This window comes from Oryctolagus cuniculus, chromosome 14 (assembly GCF_051225735.1).
Source record: "Oryctolagus cuniculus isolate XC-2025 breed Fujian yellow rabbit chromosome 14, ASM5122573v1, whole genome shotgun sequence".
Taxonomy (NCBI): domain Eukaryota; kingdom Metazoa; phylum Chordata; class Mammalia; order Lagomorpha; family Leporidae; genus Oryctolagus; species Oryctolagus cuniculus.
In genome coordinates, this window is record NC_142880.1 from 38,919,524 (window position 1) to 38,938,627 (window position 19,104).

The window sequence follows — 19,104 nt, forward strand, 5'->3', positions numbered from 1 at the left end:
CCCTAAAAGGATGAGGCTCGGAAGACCCCGAGAGCTGGGCCTGGCAGAAGGGGTGTCCCCATACTAAGTCAGGCACGGTGGTTCCTTCAGCCAGGAGGAACAAGGCTGGTCACGCCTCTAACATGTTTCCCAGGAGCCTTGGTTCATCCCAAGGGACCTGTGAGTCTCACTGTTTGTTTGTGTTCACCTGTACACTGCCTCATTGGCAAGGGAGGGGTGGTGATGGCAGTGAGCCTCAGCCCCTGTGTGTTTCCACTTTACACTGTGCCCGCGGGGTTCAGTCACCGCCAGATGCGTGGCCGCCCAGGAAAGTACACTCAGTCCTCACAGCCTTGGTCTTCCCTCTCCCAGGGCAGAGGGGTGATGCTCTGCCCTCCATCCTGGTTCTCAGCTCGTCTCTGTGGAGGTGGACTGGATCCCAAGCATGTTTCGTCCGTGATTGCACGCCTGTCCTATGCACCCATGACCACAGACGGCCTTTTAATACCTCTGCTGCATCTGCAGGTGCCGGTCTTTGCTGTGCAAATCTCATAAACAGCCCTAGAAATGCATCTCCTTTTTCTTCTTCTAAGCAGAGTGGAAGCCAGTCTTTCTCTCCCTTCTACGCCCTGCATGGTGTCCTAACAGGCAGCAACAGGAGGTGGGTGCCATCTTGAAGACTTCCTAAACTCTGCGAACAGAAAGCCCTGGGTAGGTACTTCCGCCCAAGTTACTAAAGTTAAAGAGAACCTTGCATTAAGGACTGGGGAGATTGACAGCTCTGACCACATCTTCAGAGATTCCACCACAAGGGATGTTGGGCACCGAGCACAGGTAGTTCCAAGTTCTCTTGGGCGGGCACGGAAGCAGAGACTTCATAGAAGAACTTGCTCCGGGCCAGCGCCGCGGCTCACTAGGCTAATCCTCCGCCTTGCGGTGCCGGCACACGAGGTTCTAGTCCTGGTCGGGGCGCCGGATTCTGTCCCGGTTGCCCCTCTTCCAGGCCAGCTCTCTGCTGTGGCCATGGAGTGCAGTGGAGGATGGCCCAAGTGCTTGGGCCCTGCACCCCATGGGAGACCAGGAGAAGCACCTGGCTCCTGCCATCGGATCAGCGCGGTGCGCTGGCCACAGCGCGCTGGCCGCGGTGGCCATTGGAGGGTGAACCAACAGCAAAGGAAGACCTTTCTCTCTGTCTCTCTCTCTCACTGTCCACTCTGCCTGTCAAAAAAAAAAAAAAAAAAAAAAAAAAGACGAAGAAGAAGAACTTGCTCCAACTAAACCTTTCACCTGTCCTCCCTCAACCAATCCAGCCCTGTGTGTGGGCAGCAAATGCAGCATTCTCTTAGGGATGCCACACAGAGCTGGCCTTCTTCTTGCTTTTCACACCAGTGTTTCTAGAGGGGATAAAGAGGAACAGGAGCCAGCTCGCTGGCCACTGGGAGACAGTAGCTGTACGAATCCATCTGTAGACTCAGGGAAACTTGGCATAGGAAACAAAAGTATCCGTTCAAGCCATATGTTTACTCAATGTACGTGTAATAGGCGGGGATTCGCTTCTGACAACTCAGTCAAATCAGACCGGGGCCAACTTCAAAGCATGGTGTATGCAACCTGGACCAAGGTAGATGCCGAGAGAAACAGGCCCGAAGCCCAGGAGGCAGAAGTGGCTCAGATGAGGTGGCCAGGTAGTCTGATCTCCTCTGTCTTCCTAAAATCCCAGTTTAGAACTAGTTCATGGAGGAAGGAAAATCATTCCACGACTTTGCAAAAAACTTCCTCTTGAGAAAATCCCCAAATTCTACTTCTCACAAGAAATGAACAGGTTCTCTTAAGAACCACTTTCTACATTCCTATCTCAAGTTATTCTCTTTTTAGAAAAGATTCATTTTATTTAGCGGTAGAGGGGAGAGAGAGAGAAAGAGAGAGAGAGAGGCTCTTCCATCTGCTGGTTCACTCCTCAAATGGCCTCAACACCTGAGGCTGAATCAGACCACAAGCAGAGGTCTGGAACTCCATCCGGGACTCCAACACCGGGTGCAGGGCCCCAAGCACTTGGGCCATCTTCTGCTGCTTTCCCAGGCGCATCAGCAGGGAGCTGGATTGGAAGCGGGGAGGCTGAGATTTGAACCAGCCCTCATATGGGATATTGGAGTTGTGGGCACCAGCTTAACCTGCTCTAACACAATGCGGCCCCTCAAGTTATTCTCTATTGGCTATTTCTTGTGTCCTTATATCCTTGGAATGTATGCAATTATCCACATCATGCTAATGAAAGCAGTGAAAGTTGGCAGCGTATGTTGTTCCTATAGAAATACCAACAGGTCAGCCGGCTCTGGGGCTGAAGGCACCAAATCAAGCACCTGCCAGAGCTCTGGAGTGTAACCGAGGGACACAACACCTGATTCCTCCGCAGGGGGCACCATCAGACGCCTCCCCTTGTGTGTATTCTGGAGCAGAGGCCGTCGTAGGGAGCTGGGAGGGGAGACAGAACACCCTAAGGTTGTAGAGAGCACCCCTGATCAATGTAAGGAAACTTAGATACCCGGAATTAGGATTTTGAGGCTAATGATTTAAAAAAAATTGTGTTTCTCTTCTCTGGTTCATTTGCTTTCAACATAAAATCTCTGTGCACTTTATTATATAAATCGTTCTTTCAAAAATCTTGGTCAGTTTTTATTTGATATAAAGAATCACAACTTCCCAAAGGTATCTAATGGAACACTAAAGACATATATGGTTTGACACTTAAAGAAAATCATTGTGAGTGAGGCTTTCGTATGAATGGATAATCATTTCAAGCGAGCTGTGTCGTGTGCCCTTCCCAGTTTGTATCTGAGTCTCGTGGTCCATGGACAGGTGTCTTATCTAGAAAGACATCAGCTCCCACTTCCTGATTAATATTTGCTTGAAGCCATGAGAACTACTCGGATTTTCACCTTAATTTGCTAACTTTCCGGACTTCTGATGGACATTCGCTGTCTGCCTCCCTTTGCTCCTCCTCTCTTGCAGAAGGCTACATTTTGGCATTTCTGCACTGCCTCTTTTGGTTTCAGAGCTTTCCAATCCAGCATCCCCCCCCCAACTGGAAAAGAAAAAAAGGACCTAGAGCAATTAGCATACATGATGTGGCTGCACCAAACCCTGTACTCACAAACACACCTGCACGGCAGACCAGTCGGCCCTGTTTTGTCTTGGTTCCCGGCCTGCCCCGCCCTGCTCACAGCCTGCTTTTTGCCAAGTGGAGCCGCCCACCCCTCCTTCCCTGCCTCTGCTTTCGGCTTTCCCAGCCACTGCCTAGCACAGTCAGCCTTACTGGCTCGAAGCGCTTAATGAGGTTTTAATTCAGCTTTGACTCTGGAACGCTGCCAGCAAGTGCTGCTTTGGGGCCTGCATTTCCCTTTATACATCACCAGAGAACAGTCAAAAAGACGAGTCGTGTCACTGCTGGCTTTCTACGGGGAGGATTCGCTCAGCCTTGCGTGCTCTGCTGGCTGCACACAATCAAATCGCTAAAAGGAGTTGCATCAGAGAACAGGGGGAGCACCAGGGAGACTGAGTGCTGGGAAGCAACCACCTCTGCCTTCCTAGAGGGTGAGCACTGCTCTGTGACCAGCGGGAGCACTCGGGAGCACGGAGAGTAAGATCCCACGGAACATCCTCTGGGTCAAAATCCAATGCATTCCTACCGGCAGATGCCCGCCGTGTAACAGGCTCCTGGAACACTCTTCTCCGCCAGGATTTCAGCGGCCAGTTCCCTCCCCAGGCTCTGCCGTGGATCCGTGCTCCCTGGGGGAGGCTCTGGATAAGCCATAAACGCTGCGACTCTAGGAGAAAACTCTGAGGCTTAAAAGTGCTGGGACACACCTCGTACAGGAATTAGTTTTTCCTGTATTTGCCAAGCCATAGCTGGGATGTTACAGTGTAGAGTTTCAGGGCCTGGAACTGGCCATCAGAAAAGCTGGGTTAAAGCCCTTTGGCCAGTGGGGTCGTGGGGAGGAAGGGACTCTGAGCCCTGTCTCCCAAATGAGGACAACAAGAACGCCTACCTGTCGTGGGGCGGGGGGGGGGGGGGGGGGTAGGTGGGATGCAGAGCTGTTGTCCTGATTCCTGCCTCTCTGTCTGGTTCTGCCATGCAGCTGCCTCCACCCCAGTACCTCCCAACACGCGGGATGGGTTTACTGCTACATAACACTGGGGTGACGCTGCTGAGGTGGTTTTACTCTAACAGTACTGTGGGTGAGGGTTGTAAGGCACTGCTTTTCCACCTGGGGGAGTGGCACAGCCCTACCCTGTGCAGGGCAAGTGAATTAACGATCACTGCATCCCATCCTCTGTTGAGCAGATGAGAAAATGGAGCCCAAGAGAGCTCACGTGATTTGCTCAGGGCCCTGTCCAGGCTCTGGCCAGGAGCGGGGCTCTCTTGCGACGGCTCCTTTTGGCCGCACTCTTCTTCAGCACCATCTCATGCCATATGTAGCATCTCTGTTCTCTTAGTACTTTAATCAACAGATGCATGGCTTTCTAAATCCTGATTTACTATTATAAATAGGGGGTCTGTGCACCTGACCTAAATTGTAGGACTTAAGTATCCACGCATCCATTCAACAAACACATATTAGGAACTTCTTCCATCACAGGTCCTGGGAATAAAGTGATGAGCAAGACTTACTCCCTACCAGAGTTTAACCAAAGAAATAAAGATCCCTACTAGGAACAATGTAAACCATTAATGAAAGAAATTAGCAAAGGAACAAACAAAAACGGAGATATTCCTTGCTCATGGATTAGAAGAATAGATAACATTAAAATGTATATACAGCCTAAAGCAGTCTACAGATTCAGTGCAATCTCTGTAAAAATATCAGTGACATTCTTTACAGAATTAGAAAAAACAATCCTAAAATTCATATGGAATCACAAAAGACCCATACGAATCCTGAGATCAGCTTTCAGAATGTCACCTGGGAGCAGGCATTTGCCCTGGAGGGTGAGACGCTTGCACACTATATCAGAGTGCCTGGTTCAATTCTGCTTTTTTAAATATTTTATTTATTTATGTGAAAGTCAGAGTTACACAGAGAGAGGAGAGGGAGAGGGAGAGAGTGGGAGACAGAGAGAGAGAGGGAGAGAGAGAGAGAAAGAGAGAGAAATCTTCAATCCACTGGTTCACGCCCCAGTTGGCCGCAATGGCTGGAGCTGCGCTGATCCAAAGCCAGGAGCCAGGAGCCTTTTCAGGGTCTCCCACACAGGTGCAGGGGTTCAAGGACTTGGGCCATCTTCTACTGCTTTCCCAGGCCATAGCAGAGAGCTTGATGGGAAGTGGAGCAGCCGGAACTCGAACCGGCACCCAAATGTGATGCCGGCCCTCCAGGCAGCGGCTTTACCCACTCCGCCACAGCGCTGGCCCCTTGGGTTCAATTCTTGGCTCTGAATCCTGATTCCAGCTTCCTGCCAGTGCAAGATCCCAGGAGACAGCAGGTGATGGCTCATGTAGCTGGGTCCCTGCCACCCACGTGGGAGACCTGGATGGCGTGCCTGGGCTGTGGCTTTTTTCCTGGCGCAGCCCCAGCTGTCGCAGGCGTGTGGGAGGTGAGCCAGTGGAGGGGAGCTCTGGCCGCCTGTCTGTGTGTCTCTCTGCCTCTCAAACACACACACTTTTAAAAAGACGTCATCTGCTGCTTGCTGCAGAGAGATGCTTGACATTTACTTATTATTCACCGGTGCCGGTGACTGTGAAGAAAAAGCCTTCCCAGTCCCAGTCACAGTCAGAGGCCTTGACAAAAGGACGGCTAGTATTGATGAAATAAATGGAGAGGTGGAAGAAGCTATACAAACGAGTCAGACAGAAATAAAAGTCATGGCTAGCATTTGCAAATAGTTGTGTAAATATATTCCACATCAGCCATGATCCCACCTCTTCCTAAATACCTACAGCAAGTTGTTACAAATACTTGATTTTCATCTAGTCATAAAATAAATCACTATAAAAAAAGCACTTGCTTTTAATCTAGTCTCTGAAGAAATCACTATATTCTAACTTATAAGTGTGGGTTTAAATCCAATCAACTGATAATTTAGGTGGTTTAAAGTCCAGGCGCGTTTCCAGAGCCGGGGTGAACACAGTCGGTTAGCTCATGAGGCAGCCAAGCCCCCACTGTGGAGACAGACGAGAAACGAGGTCTAGCAGTCAGCAATTCCAGGCTGGCGGTCCTGGGCAACCAGGCGAGCACACGAGAGGCTGGTCAGGATGACATATTTGCTGGCCTGATCCAGACCCGCCAATCAGAAGCTCTTGGAGAAGGGCTGCAGCCCGCCCCCTGGGTCTGCACACGTGTGTGCAGATGGAGACATTCCCTGGTCCCCCATGAAGACGTATGATGATTACGCAGCATGAAGAAAAAGGCCTAGTGCTCATTCTGATCACCAGCAGCTTTGGGGGACCTCTGTTCTAGAATGTTCCGGGGTTGGCTGGAGGGCTGACCTCCCTGCAGGCTTGTCCAGGCCCCTTTCAGTTCTGAGGTTTTAGGGAGGTTTTCGTAGCTCCATATGAGACTCTCCCAAGGAGCAATCACCCTGAGAAAGTCCTCCACCTACTGGACTCTACAAGATAGTTAGCACCAAGTTCAGGACATTGTCTGCAAGGCGATCCCTGGGATTTGTACCGTGAGGCAACCAGAAGCGGCTTCTGCAAGTTAGAAAACAGGAGAAGGAGTGGACGGCTTTCTAGAATGAAAGAAGACCTGCAGCGGTGAGCTGCAGAAGACCTGCAAGCGTGGAGAGGGAGGAGGGAAGGAAGGCGGACAGGAGCTAGAGGCTGACAGGGGACAAGGACAAGCACAGGGGCCCAGCACTGTGGCACAGCCAGTACAGCCTCCATCTGTGGCGCTGGCATCCCCTGTGGGCCCCGGTTCGAGTCCTGCCTGCCCACCTGCAATCCAGCTCTCTGCTATGGCCTGGAAAAGCAGTGCGTGGGCCCCTGCCATCCATGTGGGAAACCTGGAAGAAGCTCCTGGCTCCCGGCTTTGACCTGGCCCTGCCCTGGCCTTTGTGGCCATTTGGGGAGTGAACCAGCAGATGGAGGACTTCTTTCTCTCTCTCTGTGTAACTCCAACTTTTGAACAAATGAATAAATCTCTCTTTTTAAAAAGATTTTATTTATTTCAGAGGTAGAGTTACAGACAAAGTTCTTCCATCCACTGGTTCACTCCCCAAATGGCTGCAATGGCTGAAGTTGGGCCAGGCTGAAGCCAGGAGCCAGAAGCTTCTCCCAGGGCTTCTAGGTGGGTGCAGGGACACAAGGACTTGGTCCATCTTCTACTGCTTTCCCAGGTGCATTAGCAGGGAGTTGGATTGGAAATGGGCAGCCAAGAGTCAAACTGGCACCCATATGGGATGCTGGTGCCACAGGTGGAAACTTAGCTACTATGCCCCATAAATGAATAAATCTTAAAAAAAAAAAAAAAACACCGGGGGGAGGGGGCTTGCTTTTATTCCATGACTGAGTGTGATTCAAGCCGGCACACAGTGGCAGGGCCGGCCCTCAGCCCTAGAGCCTGGGGTCCACAGAAAAAACAGGGCACAGGCACACTCTGGCAGGGGAGAAAACATGCTTAAGGAAGACCCAGAAAGCTATGGAGGAAGGAGGGCTTGCAGAGGAGATGGCCACCACCCAGGCTCTACAGGCCGGTGGCTAAGTGAGGCAAGGAGCCGCCTGCATGGAGACCGCGGCCCTGAGAAACAGGCCCTGTGCGACAGAGGGCCATGGCCCCTTAGAGGTCCTAGTGCTTGAAACTCGAGGCCACAGGAATGTGAACTCGGATGCACCCTTGTTTTCTAAATAAAGACATCAAGGCAGAGAAAGTCTGAGTGGCTTTTCAAAGTCCCACAGCAACAGTGGCAGAGCTGGAAGTACCGCGTAGCTCGGAGCGGCTGCTAAGGAGGCTGGGGCTGGCCTTGTGACCTTCAGCTCCGTGACCCCAAGCCCTGCGCCCTGTCCCACCGCAAGCAGAAGCATCCTATTAGGTGACAGCATCTCCCGCAGTGTGAAAGGTGCCGCAGGTTCCTAATCTGATAGCGCTCAGATTCCTTACTGCAACCGCAGGCCGGCCACAGAGAGGCTGTTTAATTCTCAGGTTACCTGATGGGGCCGATGATGGCAAACACACAGAATCTCACCCACTTGGCTAAAACTGTGGGCCTGCAGCTGGTCGCACAGCCTCCCTTCTTCGAAACAGGAGTAGACGCAGTAACAGCGCTGCCTTGTTAAAGAAAGTATTTACGATGGAGGCAGGGAACCCTGCCCGCAGCCTGTTCTCCTGGGCTCCTCGGCACGAAGCTCTTCACCCACGACTCAGGAAGGCCTCGTGCAAGGGCACAGCCCCTCACAAGCAACGCTCAAGAGGCTGTAGTTGATATACTACCCACTACCTTCAGAAACCTTAATGATTTTTTTTTAAAGATATATTTATTTGAAAGTCACAGTTACAGAGAAGGAGGAGCAGAGGCAGAGAGAGAGAAATCTTCCACCTACTGATTGACTCATGACATGGCCACAACAATCAGGGCTGGGCCAGCCCAAAGCCAGGAGCCAGGAGCTTCATCTGGGTCTCCTATGTGGGTTCCGGTGCCCAAGGACTTGGACCATCCTCCACTGCTTTCCCAGGCACATCAGTAGGGAGCTGGGTCGGAAGCAGCTGGGACTTGAACCAGCGCCCATTTGGGAAGCCGGCACTGCAGGTAGTGGCTTTACCCACTACGCCACAGCACTGGCTCCAACCGTAGTGATTTTCAACACCGATGGCTCCATATTTATCAAGTCCCTGCCACGCTGGGGCCCTCGCTGTGCCCAGAAGCAGCAAAGATCCAGAAGAGGTGACAGAATCCAGGCAAGGAGGCAAAACCAACGTGAGCACCCTTACACTACAGGCAGATGTCACAGGCATGGCCACCAGGGGATGGGCGGAACTGCGGGAGTGTGTGGGAAGCTGTCGGTAGTGAGCGCTTTCCTGTTGGGTTTCTGGCTAACTTGCTTTTTTTTTTTTTTTTTAAGCATGTCCTCTTTTCTGAAGACCATTATCTTTTCAACTCTCCTGCAAGCAGTGAGAGAGAGAGAAAGAGAGAGAGAAACAAGACGTCCCCCCGATCACGTCACTGCCTTTCCATCCAAGATGTCTTTGCAAATATCTTGGAGGGAATGAAAAGGCCTTTCAATGGCCGATATGGACCGTGACCTTCAGAGCAAAGAAATTCTTCCACCATTAGTTGGGTTCCTGCCTTTGGCCGCAGCTCAGACGCTCGTCCTGTCGACTGCATCAGCTTTGCTCAGTACCGGGCCAGGTGCTAGCTCTGAGTCCGGTCCCCTGCCTGGCGCCTAGTGTGGTGTGGTGTGCCTGCAGCGCTGTCTCACACACAGGTGCTTTCCCACCTCTGGCAACGGTAACTCCGCAGAAGGCCTCCCAAACCTGCCCACCAGGGTCTCGCTTCCTGGAGGCAGGAGGTGGTTTAAATTGAAAACAGCCTCAGTGAAGAGAAGCGTCTTGACCTTGTTCATCCTCTCAAGGGAACACCTGTGCTGGCGCTCCTGTTCCGATAAGCCACCACGGATCCCAATCACCACCCGCTTATCAAGCGTCCTTTGCATGGTATAGCATTAGTTCTCGTTCTCAGTCAGAGCTGTATGGTTGACTTCAGTGTACACTTGCAGAAACCACGGGGCAGAGAAGTCAAGCTATTGGTCCCAAGCCATACTGCTGGCGAGGACTAAAGCTGGGTTGCAAATGCAGGTGCATCTGACCTCAAAGTTCATCAAGGTCTCCCCAGTTCCTCAGTACCACTGAGTCAGCGCAGCTGGCTGAGTAAAGGGGTGTGTTCCGGCTGTGTGCCCAGGGCCCGGGGCTACTGAAGGCAGGTGGAAGTACTGAAATGTTAGGGACAAGCAACCCACTCTCCCCAGGGCTGCTGTGTTCCCCAGGCCATGGCCCTAGGCAAGGGGTATGCTTTGGAGTTAAGCAACTGAATGGTACTGCGGGCCCAAAGCTAGACCTACTCTCTCACCCAGGTGAAAGTCTGAGGCCCAGGATGAATGAGCAATCCCTTATTTCCATGATCAGTCTAGCTTGTTCTTGGAGATAGCCAAGGTCTCTACAACAAGCTGTAGCAAGTTCCACGGAAGATTCCAGTCCCCAAGCTGGAGAGGAGAGGAGTCCTCCAGTTTGCTGGACTCTCTGGGGATTAAGAGATTTCTCACAAGCCATCTGTGATACCTGATTCAAGGATTGGCACTATCTGTATGCACTCTACAACACACTTAAAATGATACCTTATGGAATACAATGCTGACAACATGAGGCTACTGAACCGATACAGACAGAAGGCACCACAGAGCAATGGCAGGAACACTTACAAATCTTTCCTGCTTCAAAGAACTGCAAAAAATAAGGCTTTATTTCTGAACACTGCAATCAGCCAACCTACACTCACTTCCCAGACAACAGTTGCAGTTGTTTGAATAACTTCAGCTATTTCTAGGCTGCAAAATAGAGACTCCTAGAAAAGTATTACTTACACAGAAAAAGACCTAATACTATTACTGCCCTTGATTAAGCATGTGACCCACATGCAGGGTCTTTTCACAAATAGTTGGGAAGTGGCTACAGGGAGTATTTTGGTTCGGGAATTTTTTTAGCTCCCACGTACTGTGGAAAACTGCCCTTTGTTCTCCGTCCTTCAGCCACAATAATATCTTCTTCCCTTCTGCTTCTCTGTTCTCCTTGATGCTAAAAGGGAACATGAAAACTCAAAGGAATGGCTGTGATGTGTTCCCTGCTCAGCACAAACATACATTTCCCCCTCCATGAAAGCTCAACCAGTCATGGAGCACTAAGTCTCTGAGGAATTACACAGTGCTAGATGCGGAGGGAGCTGGGCATGATGCTACAGAGCCCCATCCTCCACCAGGGGAAAGCACTCTTGTGAATGGATGGAGGGAGCAGCTGTCCCCCTGCCCACCCCCACTCCTTAAGCTAAGAGGGCCTGGATTGCCCGCTATCTGGTCATGAAAAACCATTACCCTGAAACCTGGACTCAGACTCAAACACGTGGCAGGAAAGTCTTGACTTCCTACAGGGCCCCTGAAATCCCCCCCACTGAATCTTCACAAATGTTCCTTTCTTTATTTCCGCCACTTCATGCCTTCAAGGCTCCCTGGAAAATCCATCAACGCCAATTTTTTTATGACCATTAAGAGAATCCAGAAGGTACTCCTTCCTCCGGGGCGTAAGTTAAATCACTGGTTAAAATGGTGTTTATCAACAATACAACACCAGATGGCCAAGTGAAACAGCTAACTGTGTACAAACAGCCAAACTAGAAGCCGACCCAGGGTTAATGACCTGCCAGTTCACAGTAACTGGGCACCTGGTGACATTCTTCATGGGGTTAACACACACTGCCCGTCCAGGGGCTTCCACACACTGGACATTTTTGCTCTCTCCAAACAACCTCCAACGCACTCCTAAGAAGTGCATCCAAAGGTAGGCACAACCAAGCCATAACACAATGGTACTATACACACTTTTTTCCAGTCTTGACTACGCAAGAATCCTTCTCTCCTAGAAGCAATGAAAGAGCCTTTGGAGACTAGCAGGCCGGAGTTCAAATCCCGGAGCTGCTACTTGCTAGCTATGAGCTCGGGCAGGTTATTTCATCTCCGGCCCTCAGTCAACGAGAACAAGGCTCCCCATACTGCTGTTCAGTTGTCCAGGAAGTGTGGTCTCATTCAGACGGTCCCTGGCGCACAGGTGCTCACCAATTGCATGTAAAGATGAGAGCACTTAGCATTGGATCTACGGCCCCACATGAGTGTCCTGGAACAAAATAGCGCCAGTTTCCCTTCACCTTAATCTCACTTGTCGCCTTCCTTATTCATGTCTGCTGAGTACAAGCTTTGGGTCTCCTTAGGAAATCACCGAAATCCCAATTGTCATTACTTTATCAATCCCCACAACGGCGGTTCTCTCAGAACCGGGCTTCCTGACTTCACACAACACCACTGAACACCTCCATCAGCCACAGGCCAGCTCTCTGTGTATCTGTTACTGCTCTGGTAAAGAGGACCCAGTTGTCTTGCCCAAAACCGCTCTCTTTTTTTTCTCTCCCACTGCTGTAATCATTTACATAGTTGCATGAAATGAGGATAAGATTTAAAAATAAATGTATTTATTTTCATTTTATCTGAAAGGCAGAGAGACAGAAGGAGTGAGATCCTCCATCTGCTGGTTTACTCCCCAAATGCCCGCAGCAGCCAGGGCAGGGCCAAGCCAGAGTCAGGAGCCTGGGATTCAATCCTGGTCTCCCATGTGAGTGGCAGGGAGCCATGTACTTCTGCCATCACTTGCTGCTTCCCAGGGTACATCTGGGCACGAAGCTACAGTTGGAGATGGAGCTAGGACTCAAACCCATCCAGTAGGGGATGTGGTATCCCAAGAGGAGGCTTAACCGCTGTGCCACACACCCACTGCTACGATAAAGCTGAAGGTTCATTTAGATGGCATCACATAGGGCTTCCCAGTATCCCTTCCTAAAGGATTCCCAGGACTATCATAGAACTCAAGGGAGAAAGCGAAAACAGCCAGCATTTAGAACCTGCTTTCTACAACACCTTAGCAGGTGTTATTTCCCTCCCCACTGTCACTGCCCATGGACGAGAAGGTCGGACTCTTCTCTTATAGCAAAGATCCATTAGGAGATGACCACGAATCTCAAGAGGCAGGGATGGGCTATTAAGTCATCTATCTCCACTTTTAGGAGTTGAGATCAATATTTCCTTTTAGGTCTTGCAGCCCACTTGGCCCTCCCTCCAACCCCCGTAATCACAGGCATCCCCCTAGGCAGTCTCGGGGGAGGGTGCAGAAGCCCCTGGGCTCCCACAGCTGGCATCTCACAGCTGCAGCTATTTTGACCTGTGTTTTGCTGTTATTTGCATTGCAAGTAAGTTAATAAAAGCAATGCACTAAATAATAAATTGGAGATTTGTGTCTCAAGGGACAATGACAAAGGCCTTTGATTAACCCACAGTACCACAGCCAAGCCACTCTCTCATGCCACTGAGGCTACTTCAGAGCTCAGCTGACTGTCTTGGGAGTTTTGCAAGCATTACCCTCTCAATCCAAAGGGAGTGAACACCATCTCTGGGGAGGAAGAACAGGTCCAGACAGATACAGAGGAAACGTGCCGACTGGCATAGGGTTCCAATGAAAGTCACCCATCTGTTTAATAGACATTACTGAGCTGTAAGTGCCAGGTGGGCTGGAGTGCGGCGCTGACTCAATCGGCCTCTGCAAAGAAACGTACAGCCGTTAGGAACCGGTTAAGCAGAAGGCCTAGTCCATGATACGCTATTGCTCCTCAGGCTGACTCGGGCGGGACTCCATGGACGGACGGACTGTGTGCTGGCTGTCCTGGGGAGGCCTGCTCTGCCCCGACGTCAGCAGTAACTCTGCAGTCCTTGGGCCTTGCTCTGGCCCTGGGTGTGTCACAGGCCCGGAAATGCGCTGTGACAGAAAGGGAACCAGAAGAACCAGGTTTGAGTCCCTACGTCTGACCAGGCCCTGCTGCCCTGCTGTGCCACGGGGGAATAATGACAATTCTCATCTAGGGGGCTGCCTGGAGTTTCAGACAAGGTCATTTTGGAGAAGCAGATCGGGAACCGCTGCTGCCAAACGTGCGTCACCACGCACATCCCGGATTAAAGGTTTCAACCATCTTCAGGATCAGAAATCAACAGCTCACGTTTCTTCCACCCTTAGGCTTCTCCACCATACTGTTATGTTTTCCCTGTTCAGCCAGCACACAGGGACTCTTAACATTAGTTCGTTTAGTTCATTTTCTGGTTACCTTTTTTTTCCCCCAAGGGGATGAGATTTTGAAATTCTCTGCCTATTATCTTGGTCCACGAACAAATGCTTCATTTAGTTAGACAGAGTTCAGTTTTCTCTCCTAAGCCACAAGGGGCTTAAGAAATTTGGAACTCAAGGAAGAGAGGCAGAAGGCCACTCGGGGCCACGGGCATCGGTCCGCTGCTGCCCGGCTGGGGCTTCGCTGCTGCCCTCCGGGAGCTGCCAGTGAGACGGCAGGTGCTGCAAAGGAGAACAGCATCGCAGGTGCAGAGGAAGTGCAAAGCAGGGGAGAGAGGGCAGGCGCAGGGCCACGGGGCCTGGCGCATGTTCAAAAGGGAGCCCTTTCCCCACCTCGGAATCTTTCTGAGACACTGCCTGCTCGGAAGCGCAGGGGCAGCCGTCAGCACATGGCGGGATTTAGGGAATGGTTCGAAAACAGCCGCTGGCCATCGACATCACTGCTCTCCCTCCTGACTCTGCGGATGTCAAGGACACGGTTGTGTGTCACCGCCTGTGGGACCGCCCGTGAAGGACCTGTGTGCAGACAGGCACACTATGCCCCATTCACACGGAGATTTCCACTCAATCCTTACGTTTTTATTACTAGGAATCCACAAAACCAAAGGTCCATTTCAGTGCCAACACACTCCCACTGTATCGCCCTCTCACCCTCTCCATCACTGATGTGTCACTCTGGGCCACAGCTCCTGAGCCACCAGGGGCTCCCCCTTTCTCTTGAGATTCACCCCAAGCCCTCCAGCCTAGAATTCAAGCTCCTTGCTACACAGTAGAGGGGACAGTGTACAAAATATAAGACTACCACTCTACAGGAGTTTAACAGTGGAGTCCGCGGAGCCAGCTTTTGAATATAATCTAGTTTGAAAAAAAAAAACACACGCTCGTGTAGCAACAAGGGCTAGGCCAGCGAAGGGGTGCACTACACCAGGGCATGGCGGGGCTGCACCCCAACTCAGCAGAATGCCCGACCTCCCCTCGGCTGCTCTACGCTCCTTGGAGAAAGAGCCGGGCCTTGGGCAGCCTGGAGTTGAGAGTAGCCCAGGCCCAGGGAAGCACCCTGCTGACGTGCCAAAGTTGGCAGGACACCTGCATGATGCTTAATTTCCGCTGTCAGCTTGGCTGGATGCAGGAACACCTGGGGAACTGGGGCTACTGGGAATGCCAGCAGGAGAGCGGCCTGTGAGTTGCTAACAAAGTGAGAGAGAGATGCTCTCACTGTGGAGGGGCACCCTCCCATGGCGGGGGGCCCAGGCCCCACAGAGAAGGAGAGGGAAGGATTTCCTTACTTTCCCTCTCCTGGAGCTGGGGCACTCTCTCCTCCTGCTCCGGGGCGTCTGAACTACAGGCTTTCCACGGGACTCCAGGGCCTACGCCAGGGCCCCTGCGTTCCCACGCCTTTATCCTCAGACTGAGTGACCCCCATCAGCAGCCCTGGTCCTGAGGCTGTCAGGCTGGGACTGAGCCGCGCTGCCTGCCTCCCTGTTCTCCAGCTCACGGATGGCCTGGCGTGGGGCTTCTCAGCCTGCCTCCCTAACAAATCCCCTCTCGTGTCTCTCCTACTCGTTCTGACTCCTTTGGAGAACTCTAAGACGATCTCGATTGACTATGAAAAAAATCCCCCGGACACACGATTGCTGGTCCCAGAAGCACTTCGTACAAGTACAGAGACAAATGGGCGTCACAGGGTGCGTGTTCGCAGCACAAGGGGAGCGAGTAAGAAAGCTCAGAGACTACGAATCCCCTGGACTCAGGCATCTGGGGAAAGAGGCCCCCGCGAGCAAGCGGCCGCTTCTGCATTTCCCACGCCCGGTCACAAAGAGCCCACAATCGCGGGGCCCGGCGGCCTTGTTCTACAAGCACCTCTCCATCTGGAGAGCTGTGTTTGTTTATTCAGGAAAATCTTGGTTGGCAAAGTACAGGAGCTCAGCTGGGCGGGATGCTGTGGGTGGCTGAATAAGACTGCTGACTGTTCCAACACTTCACTGCGACTCCAGCCTGCCCATCTGTATTGGCCAAATTAACTAGAAGTTGTCAAAATTTCCCTTCGTGTTGTGCTGACGCTACCTCTGCGTCTGTTTACAAATAGATGAAGTCGTTAACAGTAATCTGGAATGGGACCAGATACAGTCAATGGGTCCAAACACATGTCAGCCTACGGATGCTCGGAAGAAAGTCAGCCTGGGGGCATTGAACACGGCGGGCACTGAGGGGTCCGTCCCCACTCGCTCTGCTCGTGCAAACAAACACTGTCTATGCACATTTTTTTTCTAGAAATCTGACTGTGTCTACTGCTGCTCCGCTGTGATGCACCCACGAGAGTGAACTAGGAATAGGGGTCGAGTAATAAAGAACACGAATCCCCCCAGTGGAATGATGAGCAAAATAATAAAGTCACACTGACGTCACAGCAGTTGGTTTTGCTGTGTTTTTTATTTTGGTCACTCTGAGCACCTTTGCAGGATGTTGAAATCAGCTACAAGCTTCAACCTGCAGATCTGCATCAGAAATCCTGCTTGACATCATCTTATCAGCCTAGGGAGAAAAGTTGTTTTTCTTTTTTTTTTTTTTTTTTTTTGAAATGGGCATCACCAAAGCAACAGCATGAGGCTTTAGGAGAGAATTAGTGCAACACAGCTGACAGCTGTCATTTACATTCATCTTTGGTATTCAAGGTGGACCCGTGGTCTCTAAACAAAAGGAAGAGGCCCAGGTCTCTCCCTGTAGAAGACAAAGAGAAGGGAAGCCAGAGAATAAAGCAGGAAGCTGGAATCAATGGGCCACGTTCAGGGGCTTCTACAGCCAAGCACTTCGCTACCCACAAATCAAGCCACCTCCCGCCCAGTTGTGTGTGGCCCGAGGCTGCCATTCCAATCGCCATCACACTGCTCCCAGGCCTCAATGTGACTCCCAAGTCCAACTTGGGCCCTGTCCATGCAAGGACAGCTTCCCTCGGGGAGGACAATGTGGGTGGGGCAGAGGGCCCTCTGCCCAGAGGGCCCTGGGGGTGGGGGTGGGGGAGGGCGGGGACTAGGCCTGTGGCTCCGTGACACAGCACAGCCCGCGTGTCCTCCCGTGTGTGTGGATGGCAAGGAAGAGACAAATCTGTGCAAACAGAGTCAGCAGACCCGGACCCAAGGCAAGCTCCAGCAGCTCAGCCAACGCCCAACGCCCGGTGCAGCCTGGTCAGAGTTCACAGCCCCGGGCGCCAGAGGCTGCCACGCCGCAATTTCCTGACTGCGTCTTGTTTGCTTACATCGCTCCTGGACGGGCTTTCTTCTCAGACTTCAGGCGGCCCGGGCTTCCCTGTGGTTCCCCCTCAGACGGAGGAGCCACGTTGCTCTTCCTGTTCCAGCAGGCAAGGGGTCCAGGGCCCACACCGCGGCCCGACTCCCTTCAAAGACTTTTGTGCACCCCGCTTCCCACCGATCAACACAGGATTTCTGCACAAATCCTGGCGGTTTTTTGAAACCTGGTTGACAGACGTGAAAACACCCCCAGGCCTTTCAAATGCTTTCTGACTGCCACAGTTTTTCCCTCCACCGATCTGTTGTTGGCCAACACTCCAGGCAGGAAGGGGCGAGGACAGGGTTTGGGAGAAGGAGAGATCCCCATTGCAAGAGGTGAGAGGCCAACTGTTTCACTGTGTCACTCTCCACTCCTGGAGGAAAAACACATCTAGCTTTGATGCACATAACCCAGAGCCACAAACAGAATGATGTATCCACACACAGCCCACCAGAGCGCCACACCCACCGGTGCCTTCAAAAAGAACCACCCTCTGATCGCCACATGGGATCCCACCCTGGACCCTGGAACAGGTAAAGAGGCCATTTAAGTAGGGAACCGGGAGAAATTTGATAAAATCTGCCTTTTAATGACGAGCAGTGCACTAACGTTAACGTCTTAGATTTAATAAAAAGCAACACGGTTTTGGAAGCTGTGGACAGTAGGAGCGGTAGAGTGGAGGGAATGGGAGAAATCTCTGTATCATCTCTGCAACTGTCCTGCAAACCTAAAATTATTTAAAAAAAAAGGGGGGGGAATGGGGCAAGCATTTGGCCTAGCAGTTAAGGTGCTCAATTGGGAGCACCTGGGCTTGAGTCCCGGCTCCACTCCTGATTCCAACTCCCTGCTAATGCAGACCCTGGGAAGCAGCAGGTGATGGCTCCAATGTTTGGGCCCTGCAATGAAGCTGCAGCTAGCACAGGTGAAAAATCACCTTATCCAGAAACCATCCGCATGGTTCACCTTTGAGCACATTTTTTCCTTCCAGCCCTTGTTCTATAAGGGGCTCTGCACTGCAGAGGGCAAACTGGGAGGACTCTGTCCCGTTTTCTTCGTATTCCATGCTAAATCACTGCTCCCCTCCCACAACCCACCATGAATCCAAAGCTCTGTAAACACAATGCGTGACAGCTGCCCACCACTAAGTCCCCAGGGCACCTGCACCTCCCTCCTTTCAACCAGGTGCCAACTGCGGCACGCAGGACGAACCAATGCAACCCAGATGGCTGAAGGGAAGAAATGGGCCCTGTCCCCAGTTCTCTCTGGACTTTCCTTATTCGTCCCTGGTAAATCAGGCTCCGGAATGTTTGGAGTCATTCTGTCTTGTAGGCAGTTAGTGATGCTTGGCATACAATGTCAGCCGTTACCAGAGAGAAATGCAGAACGTGAGAGAGAAGAATGAAAATTAACTGCACCGAGCGTGGAATAGAAAATGGCTGTGGAGCCAGTTAGAAGTACACAGAAGACAAACAGCAGACATCAAGCCCTAGGAAAACTAAGCTGTTGTTTACAATGAGTTGACTTGCTTCTGCTGCCTATCACGTGAACACGTGTTGTTGTAAAAACTTTGTAGGAATAAACATCAGCTCAGTTGCAAACAGCAAATGAAAAACCTCGGAGCCTAAAACATTCCTAGTTGCTATTCCTGCAAACCAGACCCGCATGCCAGCCACTCAGGGGCACCCACATCGCCAAGCCCCCACATACGCTGAGTCCTGCTAAGGCTCTTCCTCCCCCATAATGCACCTCAGTGCTACATCAACACTCAGGAAGGAAAATCAAGTCCCTTTTGAGGTTATATAAATCTAAATTCTTATTTCACGACCACCTGTCCCGTGCCTCCCTTCCAGATCCAGCGGGGATTTGGACTGGACAAGGAGACAGCCTTCCCCTTTGCCCGGCCTCTTGTTCCCATCCTCGCCATATT

The 19,104-nt window shown here is 51.6% G+C and overlaps 1 protein-coding gene and 1 long non-coding RNA gene across 2 annotated transcripts in view; one reads left to right on the forward strand and one right to left on the reverse strand.

Moving 5' to 3' along the window:
• Positions 1-19,104, reverse strand: part of MAP1B (microtubule associated protein 1B) — a 96,536-nt gene that overhangs the window by 36,074 nt on the left and 41,358 nt on the right. The gene's annotated exons all lie outside the window — the stretch shown is intronic.
• On the forward strand, positions 7,158-16,747 carry LOC149122299 (uncharacterized). The gene is made up of 2 exons (XR_016220059.1): positions 7,158-8,883; positions 9,029-16,747. It is a non-coding gene; the product is annotated as an uncharacterized LOC149122299 (long non-coding RNA).